At 43.8% G+C, this 17860-nt stretch overlaps 1 protein-coding gene across 2 annotated transcripts in view; it reads right to left on the bottom strand.

The window, feature by feature from the left end:
• znf385c (zinc finger protein 385C) overlaps positions 1-17275 on the bottom strand; it is a 123508-nt gene extending 106233 nt beyond the window's left edge. Inside the window, exons 1-2 of one of the 2 annotated variants that reach the window (XM_040124150.1) lie at positions 17140-17275; positions 6595-6647 (exon numbers count right to left, since the gene is read on the bottom strand). The gene's annotated coding sequence lies outside the window, so the exon portion shown is untranslated. The remainder of the gene's footprint in view (positions 1-6594; positions 6648-17139) is intronic. The other variant, XM_040124148.1, reaches the window with a different exon arrangement.
• Between the last annotated feature and the right edge of the window lie 585 nt (positions 17276-17860).

The following is a 17860-nucleotide window of genomic DNA, read 5'->3' as shown; positions in this document are numbered from 1 at the left end:
TCCACAAATCTCTCTGAATCTAGCAACCATTTCCTTTGTGAACTATTACCAAAATGCTGAAGTGCGATTTCAGTGGACACAATCTGGCACTTCCTGAGCCAACATTTTTACGTGCAGAAGCAAAAAATAGATCAAACAGGAAATCCGACAGATTCTTGAGAAAAAATTAAGTCTTGCCTTGTGATATTTTAGTAGTAGAAATAAATACAAGGTCAAAAACAGCACTGCCAGGGTGTGGGAGGGAGTCCAGAGGGTGTGGACCCTGTTACAGCAATAGAAACTCTGTCTTTCCTCCTAGTCTTTAACCAGAAATCACTGGCCTAATTAGCTTTTTAGAAAGCACTCAGCACAGCAATTAGACCTAACTAATATTAGACGTGCTAAACAGAGAGGGAGCACGAGACAGAGAGAGAGAATTCACAGGACATATATGAGTCGGCAGCAACATGGCTGTAGTTGACACTTGAGATAAAGTGTACCGCAGTCTTCACAGCACAGGTTACCACACAAATGTACGCACACAGACACCTACACAGGCTGGGCTCCCAGGAGACACTGCAAAGAAAAGACAAGTGTTTTTCCGCCTAAGCTCTCATATGGATGCTGCATATTTTCCCTTTAAGGACAAAGAAAAATGTTCTCCTCTCTGTACATATATAGCTTGTCAACGAGCACGAATGGCGCAGGAGATCCAGCAAGGCCAGGATCCAGCTAGGCAAATGGCTCAGCTGGCGGCAGAGATAATCATTACACTCATTAGGATTCCACTGTGCTCTCTTCAAATCATTGGGCACCCCGTGCCATTATAGCAAAACTGTCATGCTGGAGGCATGGTCCGGCTTTGTGGGCCAGCCACCCAGCTGGGACAAAAGTCCTCGCATGGTGGTGCTTTGTCTTTTTATTGACAGAACAGCAACACTTGGGGGAAAATTCCAGTCCTCTCTACAGCTGTGACAGGGCAACACTCCTTGAACGCACCACTGACTCAAGTTGCTCGGCCCCGGCATTTTCTAACCCTCTGCTCTGGTTTCTCCCTCACCTTGAAGAAACCTTCCATTAGGCATCCACACACAAAAGAGCCACATGCTGTGTCAGTCTGGTAGATTTCGGTGCGTGTTTGGGTTTTTAAGCTTAATGGTGTTTTTCTTTAACAATTATGTTTATGTATTTATGTACATTTTCTGCTTAAGGAGACAACACGAGGGTGATAGGCTGCATGTGAGTCGTCAGTCAACCCTGATAGGGATTCTATTGTTTTAAGCCTTTAAATTGCCATTTCTCTTTTTAATGTCTTAAATAGCCTTGCTGTATCTGTTCAGGCAGAAGAGTGAATACTGGGCCTGCCTTACCAATATTAAAAACTGAGATTGTATTCAAAGCGATAGGTAAATACAGTTATACAAATCCCTCAAATCTTATTTTTAATTTGCACTAAGACATCTTGAGATGGCAATCCACATCTGTCTTTATTCACAAGCTCACAACCTCACTTTTATTTTTAGTCAAGAGCTCTGGGGATGTAATCTGAAAAACACTTTGGTCCAGCCTGAAATGTCACAACAACTACCGGATGGATTATGGCTGAGATGAGGTTTTGTACAGACATGCATGGATGAATTCCGACGACATTGGTCATCCCCTGACGCCACCAGCAGGTCAGAGTTTTGACTTATTTTGTGAAATATCTCAACATTTACTTGCTGGATTGTCTCAAAATTTGGTAGACATTCGTGGTTCCCAGGGGATGAATCATAGTGGCTTCGGTGAGCTCTTGATTTTTCCTTTAACACCATCATGAGGTGGACATTTGTGGATTTACAAGAAATGTGTCAACTATTTGCTAGGTTGCCATTAAATTTGGTGCAAACATTCATGAGGAGGACCTCAGGATTAATTCCAATCACTTTAGTGATCCCTTAACTTTTCATCTAGCGCCATCATCTGGTTAAAATTTCAATTTGTCCAATACTTTGGTTTATGACTACACACCTGATACTAACTGAAATTCCCATCAGCCTTAACCATAAAGCCTCAGGGCTGCTAGCATGAATGTAGACTAAGTCTTATTGATGTTAAGGCTTCATTTCAACAGCTCATAACAATTTAATCAACAACTTCTGAGATTTGGGGATTTGACAAGCAACACGATATAGTATAATATTTGTGATGTATTTTTACTGTTTGGAAGTGGAAATGTTGGTAAACTGACCTATTATGTACATTACAATTCTTCATTGGATTAGAACTTGGCTGTGTGCACAACATGAAGGTCAAAGTTGAACCATGAAGCAGCTCTGCAGAACTGAATATTTTTCTGGTTTGGTGATCATTTTTTAACATTCACTTTTGCTTCCCATTGCAAAAATGTGTTTTCTATAATTTCAGTAAATTTGTGACTGTTTACAAGCTGCCTGTCTAACAGCTCATACTGCTTGCCACTGGAAAATCCATGAGGTCAAACATAAAATGTAGTTGTTGCTGCCACTTTTTTAGATGTTTTAGTTCATTGTAGTGCATATGCACACTTTTATTTGGGAAAACTGAAAACTCAAGTCAAATTGTATTTATATAGCCCGATACCAAACATTTGCCTCAAGGGGCTTTATCTGTACAGCATAACGACACCCTCTGTCCTTAGACCCCCGGTTATCTTTACAGTTACTATTCTGGATATGAATATGCCACGGCAATACCCTCCTTCATTTCCATAATCCTGCAGATAAGGAAAGTTGCCGGTTACATCCCTGAGCAGAACACTGAAGTTTTCAAATCCCAACTGCTTACTGTAGCGATAGCAGCCTCTCATCACACAGTGAAAGGGCTGAATGGTGTTCCGCTGACAGCTAGTTGGTGGCGCTGAGGCTGACAGCACTTCCTTGAGTGTGTTTAGGTTGCCAGCTTTGTGGCATTAAATACATTGTTATGTTTTACACTCTTTTCGCCTAATTTGTACACAATTTTCCTCACTATTAGCCTGTCTGTCTCTAACACATAAACTGCACGCTAACAGAAAAACACAAACAACCTTAAAATTGCAATAGTCTCAATTTTCTTCCCTTCAGACACCCACTGGCCATGAAAGCACACACTAAAATACTAATGAATAACTGTGTTTTCAACGGGCAAGCTTGCATTTCTGGGCACTTTACAATATAATCTACAAAACAGCCAAGTGAGCTAGAGATAGACAAGGCAGGAGGCAGAAAAAAGGAATGACCCCTCAGAACTGCTGAAATAGCACCGCAAGCTGAATGATGGGACAGCTACACCACAAAAAATAAGAATGGAAAGTTTAAAAGAGAAATAATGCACAGTGTTCAGTGTTTTATGCTCCCTTTATTGTTCTACTCTGCCAGAGAAAGCTTTCTGCAAGACAATAACTCTGCCACAGCGGTACCCACTTTGCCCATTTTTTCCCCCCATTGTGTACAATCAGCTGTATGTTTTTGTGTATGTCTGTGTAATCGCAGTGCCCCTCCACACCTTCCTCCCTCCCTTCCCTCCTCTGTTCTTCACTCCATCCTTGCTTCTGTCTCGGGGTGATGAGTCAGGGCGCAGCAGGGGGACATTTGCATTGCTACCTCGCCTCATTTCCTTTCCTAATGGAAGACATGGGAGCATAGCAGCAGACAGAAGTGGGGGCCGTGGGACAGGGGAGGAATAGATGGGTGGGTGGAGGGGTTGACGGAACAAGAGAGATACAGATACAGAAAGGTTTTTTGCTATAAAAAGGAAAACTGAATGATGAAGTGTGTTCAAGTAGGCTGGTGGGCACTGGAGAGCACATTAGCATTCAAATAGCAAACAGCCGTTAACGCAAATGATGCGCATTTCAACGAGTGAGTCATTTGTAGCCTAAGTGTGTTGATTAAAATCGAGGTAACACTGTGATTCACTGTTGCTTGTGCTGTGTGACTAGATCAACCTAGACAACCCCTTATCCACCTCCACCTCCTCCTCCCCTTCTTTGAGATGCTAGAGAGTTCACTGATTCATCCACTCTGTTAGTACTGCAATGTAGGTACTCTTACATGTGTACTTGTGTGTGCAAGCATGTGTGGTAGTGTTTTTGCGCCTTTTGGTGGTGGGCAGTCAAGCACCGCTCACTGGTTCACTCCAGTAGAGGAAGAGAGGCCCACACATCATTCCCATGACAACACTACACTTGCTTGCCAATATGAGCACCTCTACCTATTTAAGTCATTAGGCAGGCAGCCACTGATGCATTACCCATTATCAGATGGTGCATAACAAGCAGCTAGACCCTCACAGAAAAATATGCAAGAAAAACAACAAAGCGATACAAATACACTCTGAAACAAAAATGACTGCGGTGACAATCCAAAATTTATACTGCTTAAAAGATCCTGTGGCAGTTAATGGGAGTGCTACAACAAAACAGACGAGATAGGTCCTAATCCCTGCCTGGCCCCTCTCCCCACTGTGGGACTGTATCACCCAGCTGCAGGAGGTGATTTGGACCTGTGAGCATCCCTGTTTGCCATCCATCTGGTACTGCAGCGCTGGGAATGGATTAAGTGTATGTGTGCTTCTGTTTGCAGCAGTGGACGTTTGCATGCCAGGCCCCTGGGCTGGCACCACTCTCTGCAGAACCTAATGCTAGCGTTATTGCTCTCCGGGGGAAATGGGGTTTGTATCCCAGTACAGCTGAGCAGGCTACAGGCTGAACGGGGGGGTACATTTGGAGGGATGAAAGAGTAGCTTGCCAACCATGGAAGTTTTCACTCAGGGTAACGCCTAGGGCGACAGAGGAAGGAAGGGAGGAACTGTACACAAAAGGAAACAAACATTCGTCACAGGCTTCTGCTTTGTCACTGCATTAGGACTAATGCGGGCACCTCTTTTCCAATAACCAAGCACTGAAGCAGCCTAGGAATGAAAACTGCATAGTGACAGGCATCAGACCATATTTACCCCATAGACTCATGTTTCTGGTAAAAGAGTACTTCAGCAATTTTGTATTGTGCTCCCATGAAGTTGGGGTAATCATAACAGACAGATTTTAAAGGTCAAGATGTTCCTGACTTTCAGACTTTAGTGTGGGTCAAGCTCGAAATGCCTGGATCCCTTAAGTCCCTTGAAGTAATACTTCATAAAAGGGGATAGTATGCTTCGACCAAAGTGCTGAACAGCTTTTGAGACCCACTCCCCCGACACAACTCCAGCGTCCGCACTGTGGGTCTGCAGAATTTCTGTGACTTTTCGTGACTGAAAATCAGACATTCACACCCACTTCACAAAGGCCAGATGCATGGAGGTGAGAAAGTGGGCAGGGTTTGAACTTCTCTTTCAAGCCTTTTCAAATATTTTGATTCTTTACACAACTCCTCTTGTTTTTACTGGCTGGAGTTGTACTCCCTCTGGCTAGTAAACTGATCCTAATGTGTTAAATTTGGAGTTACTCCTATATTAATTTATATCCTGAATGGTTCTCCTGAGTGATCTGTCAGTCATCAGGTGAGAACCAAAAAAACTGTTAATATTTGAAGTTTCACTAACTCCCGTAAAAGCTGATAATGTTGATAGCGGTTGCAGCATCACACTTGTTCCTTGTTAAAATGATCATCTCCTCAGTCCTTCTTTAATTGGGATTGACATTTAAATGAAGTAGTTAATGTTTGCCAAGGACAGAGTATGCCGTGTTAACAATTAAAATGCTGCTTAATGGGGCATGCCAGAGCTATTTTGAGTGCATGTTGTGGGAGAAAGAATAGGGCATACTCTATTAGTCAGAAACCAGAGCGTTTCCCTGAAGTGGGCCAAGGTCAGAGCCACTCCTTCCTTTCTAGGCTAGCAGCTCATCATCCAGGCACTTCAAACCCCTGACTAGAGTCATTAACATAAACATCAACCTGGGAGAAGGCTTTTAGCATACAAAGAGTGGCAATCGAGGATATTCTGTCATTTATGTAACACCTCTCTAGGCATGTAAAAATGCAAGGGCTAGCAGGCTTCCATGAGAGCTGAGAAGTGCCTTCAGGGCCCATTACTCCTCTCTTTGACAGACAGGCTTCCTCTAACATCTCTCTCTCTCTCTCTATCTGGTATAAAGCACTGTATGTCCATGCTGTAAGGAAGACCTGGGCTCACTGGTATCGAAGAAGTTGGATCAACTTGGCTGGAGGTTTAGGGCTTGAGAGATCACAGAGCTGGCAAGAAAAACAGGCAAGAGAGTAGGAGGTGTAGAAGTCGGCAAGAATCAGACCCTACCCTATGGCTAGGAGTCTCAAAGGCGTATGTGTGGACAGGAGGGAAACGGGACGGAGCAGAGAGAAGACTGTGCCAGAAGGAGGTGGAGGAGGAAGTCAAATACAGAAATACAGAGCTCCAATGTGTGTCCTTTCCACCAATCCCGTTCTTCTTCCTTCATTCATCTAAGGGCTCCAGTGTGCTCCTGTGTCCCGGGCCAAAGGGGGAACAGGGCTTCTCTCTGTGTTTTTCCATACCTCGTGAGGCGTCAGTCTCCCTGTAGGCAACTTCCAGTGTGTGCTTTTGGGGTTAGATGTGAGCCCAGGCCCGAGGCGGGCTGTGTGTTCATGTGCCACAGAAAAGTTTACAGTGAAGGAGGAGTACCTTGATATAGGCTGTGAAGTGGGCAGGCAGTCGAGGTCCAGCAGAGGCAATGACTGTTCACAGTGTTAAGTATATTAAACAAATTCCTTGCACACGCTACATGTTTCCATCCTGCCGTCTGGAGGATTTTAAGCAAACTTATAAAATGCTGCAAAAAGGAGTCTTCCTGTATGCTCAACACTGCAAAACATGCAGTGCGAGGGAAAATAAAGACCCTTTGTAGAACTGATTGGCATCAGAAAAGTTGATAGTCCTTCCATGGCACTAGCATTTTTCATTCTATCCGGAGACAAAGAGAGGTAGTTGATAATAGTCAATAGTCAAATTATGCCTCATTCAAATCACGGACTATGTTTTCACCCAAATGTGTTTTGGATGCCTATTTTGTAAATAAGCGTGTACTCAAGAGAATGTAATGAGATTACACAATTAAGAAAACACCTGTAACTGTGCTACAAGGCATTTCAGTGCTGCTTCCCACCTCAGATGCTATTTACTGTGTTTTATTTAAATGAATGAATATTTCTTCTGTCTGCACGCACGCACGCACACACACACCATATAGTGTTTTTCTTTTGCCACCATGGGGACAGAGGGGGGACAATGTGCAGCAAGAATCCCAGCAGGATGAGGACTTTGTTTGGCGTTACTGATGCGCAGATACAATATAAACTAAACAAAAAAGAAACGTTCACCAAAAATGCAAGCATGTTAAAGCAAAAGCTTGGCATTTTTCTCATTCCCTTTCTGATCAAGTGTTCAATGAGACGAACAATCATCTCATGTGTATTTTATTCTTTTGTCAGTTTGCATATATGGATTGGTCCACTTAAAATACTGAATGCATGAATAATCAGGCCTGATTACTTGTCAGGGATCAGCCCTATAAAAGGCTCAAATAGAACACTGTCATTTACTAATGCGGCATAGGAAATCTATTGACATGGACATTTTTACCACCTCAATGAAGGTGAACAAAGACATTTTACTGGGATCTATTTTAATTCAATCAATCTGTGCTACACGAATGAAACCCCAGCTGTATTCTCGCCCCATACGAGTCCAAATGTCTCCAGGTACATGTCCATTGACTGTAAGTATGAGTGTAAAAGAGTGAGAGAACACGAGGTGGTGATCTGCAGCCCTGAAGTTATCGTGTTCTGATGTTCCCTCCTGTGTTTTCTCTCTCCAAGTTTGCTATCAAAAAAAAGCATTAGTAGAGCCCAGAGCAACTGTGTTCTCTGTCAGTACAGCATTCTAGCTATCGATCTCCTACAGACTTTTGTGGTTCAATTTGGCTTTGAAGTAGAAGAGCGCCTTGTTTTGATTCTTGCCTCGTTTCTTAGAACAGAGTCACTGAGGCGTCACTGGGTTGCAGATCCCGTACCACCCTGCTCCCACCACCGGGAGTATTGAGACACAAATAAGCCCTCCTTAGTTTCCTCTGAAATTTTTTTGGCATTCTGTGTATCAGTCTGTAAGTTGTAACAACAAAAAATAAAAACTGTGTAAAGATATTATACAGATGTTACATAAAGCATACAAAACGTAGTTCTGCAGAAACATAATTACGTTTGCCGAGACAGTTCAAGGGAAACATCCCCGATACACCAACAATAAAAAGCAATGTATGATAAATTTATCTTCAAAGTCAGACTGGTTCCATTATTGTAAAGTGGCTGTATTAAGCCTTTTCCAAGAGTGCAGTAGAAAGTTATTAGTGGAAAGCAGAGGTGGACTATCTGGAAGCAATTTTAATACAATATTGTTGTTTCAGACAACCTTTTCAAGTCAGTATCTATACTTTCCTCTCGCTCTCCTCCCAAGCTTTGGCTGAGCAAACTGAGTGTTGGCTATGTGCAGCTCCTCCAAAGAGCTGGTGCATTCAATTTCTCCACTCTCTTTATCTTTTGCTGCCGCCCCCCTTCTGACAGCAGTGTCGTTACGATTGTTAACCTAACCCCGGCTTCCCCTGTTTTGTCAGCAAAAACGCTCCCAGGAGAGGAGCAATGAAAGATGGCCCTTCTCTCTACGGAGAGGACAAAAAAATATATGGTTCAATTATAGGGTCTGTCAGGCCACTATGAGCCTGTGATCGCCTAAACTGAGCTGGGGGGAGATAAGTCAGACCGATAACTAATGTAGTAAAAGTGGAGCTGTTTGTGGGTTCAGGTTTTGGTGCCTTAGTCACATAGCTTTCATAGCTTTGTTTAAAACTCAGACTGGCAGAGAAAGAAACAGTTCACATTTGACTGTGAAAAATGTGCAGTGAATCACTGGTAGAAACAGTGTTATTTCAACCTTGCCAGTCAACTCTGGTTATGCTGGATGTACTGTAGAAGCACTGACTCAACAAACAGGTAAGAAATGGAGAGAAAGACAGTGAATCAATGAAGTTAACAGAAGAGATTTAGTGGAGCACGGAGTCGACGTCTGCGTCAGCCGGGTGAGTTAAGAGCTGATGTCTCGGCTGCTGCTGCCGGGCTGAGAGGGATTTTTAACAGGGGGAAGTGGTGTTAATGTGGGATCTTGAAGAGTAGAGAGCTGGCCTTTCTTTCTTCATCCACTCTCAGCCCACCAGTTTGACACAGATGATAAGAGGCCCCAAGCAGAGTGCAAAGGCACTTCACCCACCCACACTCGTGCAAAACAGAAATGAAATGAAAAACACCTCAGCTATAAATGACAGGAGAAAGACTGAGGAAGTTACCAAAAGGTACACACACGAATGACACAAACTGAGAGCAGTGACTAAGACTGTTGAGAGACCAAACAAACTTATTTTCCTAGCACTGCTTAGCCCACATATGGCAAGAGGGTGATAAACTGACTCTTAATCAAAGGCCAGGACACCACTGATAGGTTTGCTAAGCCCCGGTTCATTGTGAGGAGATTGCAGACGTGAATGAAAGACGAAAGCTGAATGGTTATGAGCAAATCTGAGTCAGTCGCTACGTCAATAGCGGCATCACAGGCCCATCCTCAGCATCACCAACGCTATCAGGCTATCTGGGGTGACCTGAGCATCGCCCATCAATATCCAGCCTCCTCGCCTCAAAGTCTGCGTGGTTCACTAAGCATCACAGTAAAACAAGAGTGTGTGCCTTAGATCCAGCCCTCCAGACGGCGGAGGTTACTGTGATCAGCATGGATTAGATGTCTTTCTAGCCTGATCGATGAGAGACGGAGGCAGGGGGGTTGGTGGCTTGGTGGGGTGGAGGAAGCTACGGTACCACCTCCTGCAGGCTGTATTGACTCTGATAGCTGATATCTATAGCTCTTGGAGGCAGGAGAGGAGCTGTTTGCTGTGCAGGAGATAAAACAGATCCTGCTCCTGAAGGACGGGCGCATGAATGTAAGCTGAAAACCACAGACAGTCCACAGAAACACAGAGGCACTCTTTCATTCACACACACCGCCAGTGTAAAGTGCGGTAAGTGGAAATACTATGTAAAAAAAAAATGAAGCTGTCATGCTCGAGTGAAAAAGATTATTTCGGAATTTATTTTCCTGATTAAATTCATTTTCTGTCTGTATGATTGTGGGAGAAGCAACATAACAGATTTGATAGGCATCTATCTTGAGCTCACGGCTTCAACAAGTCAACTCAGGTCAAGCGCAAGGATCAGTGTGACTGTTGAGAAAAATCAGGCTTCCACTTCATGAAACAGGTATGAAGCATTTCTGCGTAACAGAAAGATCCTCCAACCTGTTAGTTATGCAGTTTCAGAGCCAATACTTGAGAACAGGAGCTGGTAACATTTAATACTTACAGAATAAGAAGATTTTGGGCTAAATTCTTTCAACAGTATTTCACAAACAATACACATTGGGACCAAACTTGTTACCGTGAGGGTACGACAAAACTTACAGGTACAGACAGTTCCAAGTTCACCCCAGCCCCTGACATCCGGAGGGAAAACAGATGACACACAGTTGATACAAATATCTGTGGGGTGCCTGTCTTACCTGATGGCTGCTCGCGTTACATATTCATCATCTGCCACGGTTTCACATTTGGGTGACAGCAGTGACAACAAAATATCACTGTTGAAAAACTGTCTTTTCGGATCTTGTTTTCTCCGAAACTGGCTACACTGCTAAAACATTCACGCTACAATAGGCCACAATGTTTATTTCTATTCCGACCTTCATCTGTACTGTACACCTCCAGTGGGATCAAAGTCGTATTACAGAGTTTAGAAAAGCAATTAGATTTTCGATAATAATCCATGGAAGCAATCACACCAGTGATAGATGTATCATAATTGACTTGCGGAGAAATGCTAAACTACTGTAGCCCTTCACTACAGGAAAAAAAATACTGGTGCAGTGTAGACCACAGCCAAAGTTAGGTAAGGGCAAATTGTGCTAAAAAAAACACAAAAAACCTCAATATCATTCAAAAGCTTTTAGAGTGCTTCTGAAATTTAGCCTCTGAATAATCCCTAGCAGCTAAATATCTTTTACTTAAACTAATGCATTTTAGTCGTTCAGATTTTGCAACCAAACAAACAATAGCTTGTAATGAGTGAGGGCTTTATTTTTCACTGCAGCCTTGCCTGGGACTTCGCAGTAAGACTTCAACATTTACCACATGAAATGCTGCCATCATAAGCCTGACAGTGGAAAGCCTGGAAAGTGGCGAGGACAAGGGCTCAACACACATCATCCAGACTTAGAAACTAGTCTTCTCAGATGTAAATAATCTTGATCGAGATTACCAAATGAGTTATGAGTATTGATGACTATTATCCCCTTGAGCAAGGCAGTTCTCCCTCGACGGGTCCGGCAGAGCTCCAGTGAAAGACCGTGGTTGTGCCAGGTGTGAGTGTGCGAAACTGAATGAACGACTGTATGCGTAAGCGGGGCGTTGCTGAAAAAAGCCATGCATGCTCATCAAACCATACCTACATAAATAAATGAAAAAAAAACACAGAGAACGTACTACACACAATATCTGCATATTCATGAAAGCTTTCCATAATAGCATGTGTCTGATCAAATGATTTCAGCCACCACCTTTCCTGCTGAGTGCAGCTAGTCCAAAACAAGTGGTCTATTTAGTGTTTGTTGTTGTTGTGTGGAGTGGTCGAGGAGGTTTACCTGGCCAAACACACTGAGCCAGTGTTCAGCTCCAGAGCTCCGTCGTTCACCGGCAGCTCGGCAGCATAAACGCACCACTGTGTGCGCGCGCGTGTTTGTGTAAATGAATGCGCAGCGCTAACACTGGGGCCACTGTCAGTGTGAGTCATTACACATGCGCGAGTGTATCTGCGGCTCATGGCAGTGAGGCGGACTTCTGGTGCTCTCTGTTAATGAGGGTAACGATTTCATAACGACCAATCAAAATGAGATCAAATGAAGCTCAACGCAGATGCTAAATGTGCCACTGAAGAGGATCTGCCCTATGATTCTACTGTAGGTGAAAAACCTGACCCCCCCCTCCCACTCACCCACCATTCCCTTTTTCCTATGCTCTAATTTCTCGCTGTCAGATTACCTCCTGTCTGGTCATGGGGTTTAGAGGGGAGAGCGAGGTGTGAAAGGTGTCATGAGAGAATGGGGAGGGGAATAACACAGCGACAGTGAGAGTGGGAGAAAGTGAAATCTGAACCTGGCCTCCCCAGGGTCAGCAGTGTCACTTCTCCAGCCCCCCACCGAGGAGCAAGGCTGCGTCTGCTGAGTCTATCCCCAGAATGAGCACCTCCGGTCGGGTATGCCAGTCAGCCAGGCAGGGGGCTGGGGGAGGGAGGAGGCTTTCAACAGGAAAAGGGCAGCCTTCATGCCCTGAGGCAGGCAACGTGCAGCTGTCAGAATCCCTGATCCCCACCCAGTTAACCCCCACCGCGTCTCTGCCACCACCAGGGTTGCACAGAGCACCAGCCCAGGCCAGTGGAGGGGTTCAGAGGTGCCAGGGTACCACAATTCTGCCGCTCCTTCTGGGAGAGAGAGAGAGATAGCATGGCCAGGAAGGCAAGTGTTCATGCCTTTTTATAGCGATTTTCCTTTTTCATTTCACCTGTCATGCAAAGCCTCACTCAGCTTGTCACTTGTCCTGTCAACCCCCTGGAGTGTTGCAATTTATAATTTATCAAGTTTGCTTGATAAAGTCATTTTTGATACAACGTCTGAATAAATATGAAATGTTGGAATTTGTATCGGCACGGTTGAGTTATCCTGAGCACCCCACAAAGGACACGTTTGGCAATTGAAAATGCTGTGTAGAAAACTCAAAATTGGCCTTTGGTGAAGTATATTGTACAACAGTGTAAGAAATCACTGTACATCTCTGAGAAAGCACAACCCCCTTACAAATGCCTAATGGGTGAAAGCCAATATTTTTGTTTCATTTTAAATTAGTTTCTTGCGTGCTTCACATTAACGTCCATCGGCTATGAAAGCATTGGACATGATGGTATTGCTCTGCCTGGTCGTGACAGGACAGTGATGTCCTCCAGTGCCAAGCTTCCCCCGGCTAATTGGGAATTAACTGTGTGTTTATACTGGCATCTGGAAATACGACCAGCAAGTACGTCACAATTTTAGCACAAAACTTTTCTGAGAATCCAACTAAAGGTCACTGTGCTACTCTGATTGTTCTCAGCGTAGGATGAAATCAAGGGGTAGCAGTCACACAGAGAGAGGGTGAGGAAGGGAGTGAAAGAGGTCACCGAAAATCCAAAAGTGTTTAAATTCAGTCTCGGGCCCTGCGGGCTCCAGCTGTGTGTACTGCTCAGTGTGAGCGGGCTGGTCACCTTGGCTCAGCAGGTGACGAAACCATAGAAAACGGCAGTAAGGAGGAGGATCAAAAGAAGGTCAAAGCAAAATAGTGAGAGGCCACTTGCACAGCAGATGAGCAAAATCACAGAGAAAATTACAAGGTGAGAGGCAGCTTATAAGAGCAAGTGGCTGACAGAAAAAAAAAAAAAAAACGCATTCAGCAAACGTACACTACGGTTAAATGTTTCTGAACAAGATGCCTTGCCTATGCGTATCTCTACCAAGAACGTTTTGACAAACGGTGGCAGCGAGCAGCGCATCTCCCTTAGGATACACATACAAATGAAAGTTATATGCATACATGATGTTGTGTGTGTGAGCCACAGACCAGCCTGGTGGACAAACAACCTGATCCCATCAGCGGGAGATAAGGAGAAGGGCCTTGAAGTCAAGAAAAAAAAAAAAAAAGAGACACCAAAGGGGAAATGTTCTGCTTTGCCCTGCATTGTTGTAATAATAAGAATGTCACTGTAAACCTCTCAGCGTTACGTCTATGAAGGCTCTCACACTCGGCCTGTCGGAAACGGTTTACACTTACCTCCATCAAGACACGTGGGCTGGGATGTGGATGCTTTTTTTTTTAAGTTTCCCAATTATTCTCTCTCTCTCTTGCTCTATGTTTACATCTTACCTCTTTCAGTCTCCACTTTTTTCGCATGATTCTATCTAACACTCGTCAGTTGTCTCTGGTAACCCGAGTAATAGACGGAGTCAGTGTTGACATATCCTCCTTCATGTGGAGGTGCACTCAAACGCCTCCTTTTCCACAAAGTAACACTAACAGTCTCAGATAACCATGTCCAGCGGACAGAATGTGGAGTCCAGCCCCAGTGTGACCCCTTTCACATCTAAAATTTAATGTTTTCTCTGAAATGAGAGAGATGAACAACTTTCTGCAGCACTACCCAAGGAACCTAAAGCTATTTATTTCTGAAAAACTTCAACATTAAAACACTGGTCCATGGTCCACAATTTGTGCTGGACGAAAGATGCAAAGTGCCGCTGATGCAAAGCACCACTCTTTCACTGAACCGCTACTGTTGTCCATGTGGTCACATCCACAACCACGCAGGAGGATGTAGGTGTGGGTGGGTTACTGTGGAATATCGTGGTGGTTCAAATAAAGAGATGATTAGAAATTACCAAAACGTGGATGCTAATGTCAGTGTTGTACTGAATGTGGTTGCTGTTGGCAGCTGATTAAAATACAGATTTTTGTAAAATATTCCTGTTTTAATAATAACTCCCCTTTCACCCACTCATTGTGGAATTATGAGTGCCAACATTGTTTTTTTCCCCCCTTCCTTTCTCCCTCTCTCACACACAATTGTTCCTTGATCAGTCAACCCAAACCCGTTGTTAATGTACATATTTTTCGGTGTACAATATTATTGAGAAATGACATTTAACGATAATTTAAATGAATGTGCATAGCATAGTAAATTCCTAATTAAAATACTTAACTACTCCTGCCAAGATCTGAATCCAGATCACCCACAATCAAGTCACAAATCCAACTTTACTGCACCACAGTTTGAACTTGTAGGTGGTTTTCGTGGCTGTGTGAAGCAGGCTGGTCCATTTCTGCTGTGTGCTGCTGGCTCTAATTTATGTTCTTGCTAATGATGAATGCAAAGAAAAAATACCTGACTGCTAACAGCCCCCCCCACCCTTTGAAAACAATATGCAGCCTACTGAACATCCCTTTGTCAGCTAGTTAAGATTGTTCAAAAATGTTTTACACCTAAAATGAGGGCACTAGCACATTGGCATAGGGTCACTAACAGAAAGAAGTATGTACAGTATGTCAATATTGATCCAACTTCACGTTATGCATGTGAGGTGACATCAGAGAGAGACAAGCACTTTATGCACTCAAGGAACACTGTTTTCATCTGAACTACTACTCTGTTGTTATAATTCACTGGGAAACCATAACACTCCCAAAATAAATGAAAAGGGAAGTTTCTCCGTCTTTGCCTTCTCATTTGTGTTCGCTATAACAATGTAGCTGGCTTAACCTCACTAGTATGGTTTTAGGTAACAGCCAGCGACTCACACCCGTGTCAAAGTTAAATTTATGTTACACATGTCCACACAGACTGTCATTACTGTACTGTATTCCTGGCACTAAAAGTCCTGTACCGAACAGCCCATGACAAACCTGTACCGTTACGCAGCGCCTCCTGTTGCTCCCCCTCCTCTAGTCTAGGTAAGAACTCTCAAATGCCAAACTCCCTCTAGCAAAAGCTTAAGACAAACAAAACAAACAAACAAACAAAATATACGGCCTTGGCTGACATATTGCAGCACGTGTCAGCCAAGGCCATTCAGAGAGAGAAGCCAACTCTGAAAGGTGCTGTCCATAAATAAAGTCTGCACAGAGCAGACGCACTCCGTCAATTTCTCTAAATCAACGCTGTGATATTTCACTTGATTTATCAGACCTTTTACTTGTTACAACAACCACTGAGCACCGAGATTGCAGCGGAGGAGGTGTTCAGTAGAAAAATTCTCATGACCCTGCTTCCTTTAGGAAACCTGACCGATTCCAGCATCTGTACAGACACATAGCTCTCTCTCTCTCCACAGATGTGATGATAAAACAGACATGTCAAACTTCAAGAATTCCTCCATGAGCAGAGGGCTGTGGAATCTGTCATCACTGGTCGCAGTAGACCTTATCTGATTTAGAGTGTGCGCGCAGAATTAATGCTCATCACGAAAACACATCCCACATGTCCCAGCGTGCAAAGTAAAAAAAATGTTTTTGTCCATTTCATTATCAAAGGCAATGAACCCAGGAATGTCCAGTCGGTTACAATCTGTAGCTTTATGCTCATCATCAGGACATGTCGATACAAACCACACAGGATGTCTTAAAGAAATATTATTTCCTGAACGCTGCCAAAAGTAATAGAAACTCTACAAAGTCTTGTGAGATCGCTGCAATTTAATTGATACATGCCGTGTTTCAGTCTGCACAGTGCGAGGAAACTGTGGTGTGATTTTCCTTTAGAGAAAAGTGAATATTTTATCTGCCGCAATCACACAACATGTCCTGTCAATAGGCTGCTGTGCAGAGCGGAAAGTGCACGAGGAGGAGAACTTATTGACCATTTTCAGTGGAAAACAGTATTAAGGAAGATGAGGGCAGAGATGGAGTAGACGGGGGAAGGACATGCTGCCGATATCGACCGGCAAGTGACTATGAATATGAATCCAGCCTCTTTGGTTAGAATTTACAAATGACATTTAAACAAACATCTGAATCCACAGTACACTGATACAGAACCCCCACATACTGACCTCAAGGTGGTCTTATCCCACTTCGCTTATGCTGCTATCGCATTTTTGTCGATTTTATGTATTTATTCATTCATTCATTGATCTGTGACATTAGTTTATTAACCCCTGTCTTTATCCCCGATGAACCAGTTTGAAGTATTTTTCCCCCCGCGGGTCCACAAGTGTGCGGAAAGAGGATTAGACATCCGGTGCTCTTGATGCGCAATTACGCATAAACTCTTAAAATTCATCGTGTTTCTCCAGAACACACGCGCGGTTACTCCACCAATCCAAGCAATGGGCGAAATGAAACTTTACAAAAAAATAGACGTTTCATTTACTGCAGTGTTTCAGAAACCAGCAAAACACCTGAAACTATCCTTTCAAGTTGGCTATCAGTTCAGCCCAATCAAAACTTTTTTTTTGCAGAGGCAGCACTGATCCTCACGCGTGACAGAAAAAAAAAGAGGATACAAAGCGGCTCGTCTTACCGGTCCCGTTCCGTTTCCCGACTTTCCCGGTGCTCGTCCGTGCTCAGCAACACTGGAAACAGATCGGTAGAGACTGGCTGCCAGCGCAAAAAGCAGATCTGTCCGGTGCCGCGGTTTGGTCAAGGCAGACGCAGTCAGGCGAAACCCGGGCCGGAAAAGTCTTTTCACGATAAAAGCACAGGATGTGACTGCACCCGTAGAGCCGCAGCTGTGAAGTTGTATGGATTGTTTGACATCAAAACGAGCCCACAAGAGGGGTTTGGCTTTTTCTTGTACGTTCTTGGCCGAGGTTAGGCCTGTAAGTCTGCGTTTGTCACCGGGCAACAAACCCTCTAAAAGTAGGCCTATGTATATTTGGAAAAGCACGTTAAAAGAACATTTACAACAAAGCTCAACATTTATGTGGTGGACGGGCTTTACATAGATTTTCTTTTCTTTTTCGAACTGACTTCACGACCCAAGAAACGTAAATCAAGTACTTTTATTTTGAAATATACGGGCAGATGTCCTCTCTGTTTTGTCAGACTTTGACTTGACCGTGGTCAGGTCACAGAGACACCCGGTACAGCTCCAGCAGCCACAGTCACGGATCCAAATCGTCTTACACTTGTGACTGTAATTAGCAATGACAAGATCGACAGCGTTATCTAAATTTAAAGCATCTACAACGTGACAAAATCGTCTCATTTATGTTTCACAAATCC

Source organism: Xiphias gladius, chromosome 3, assembly GCF_016859285.1.
Source record: "Xiphias gladius isolate SHS-SW01 ecotype Sanya breed wild chromosome 3, ASM1685928v1, whole genome shotgun sequence".
NCBI classification, from domain to species: domain Eukaryota; kingdom Metazoa; phylum Chordata; class Actinopteri; order Istiophoriformes; family Xiphiidae; genus Xiphias; species Xiphias gladius.
The sequence above is the reverse complement of the archived record's forward strand: the minus strand, read 5'-3'. Positions and strand labels throughout refer to the sequence as shown.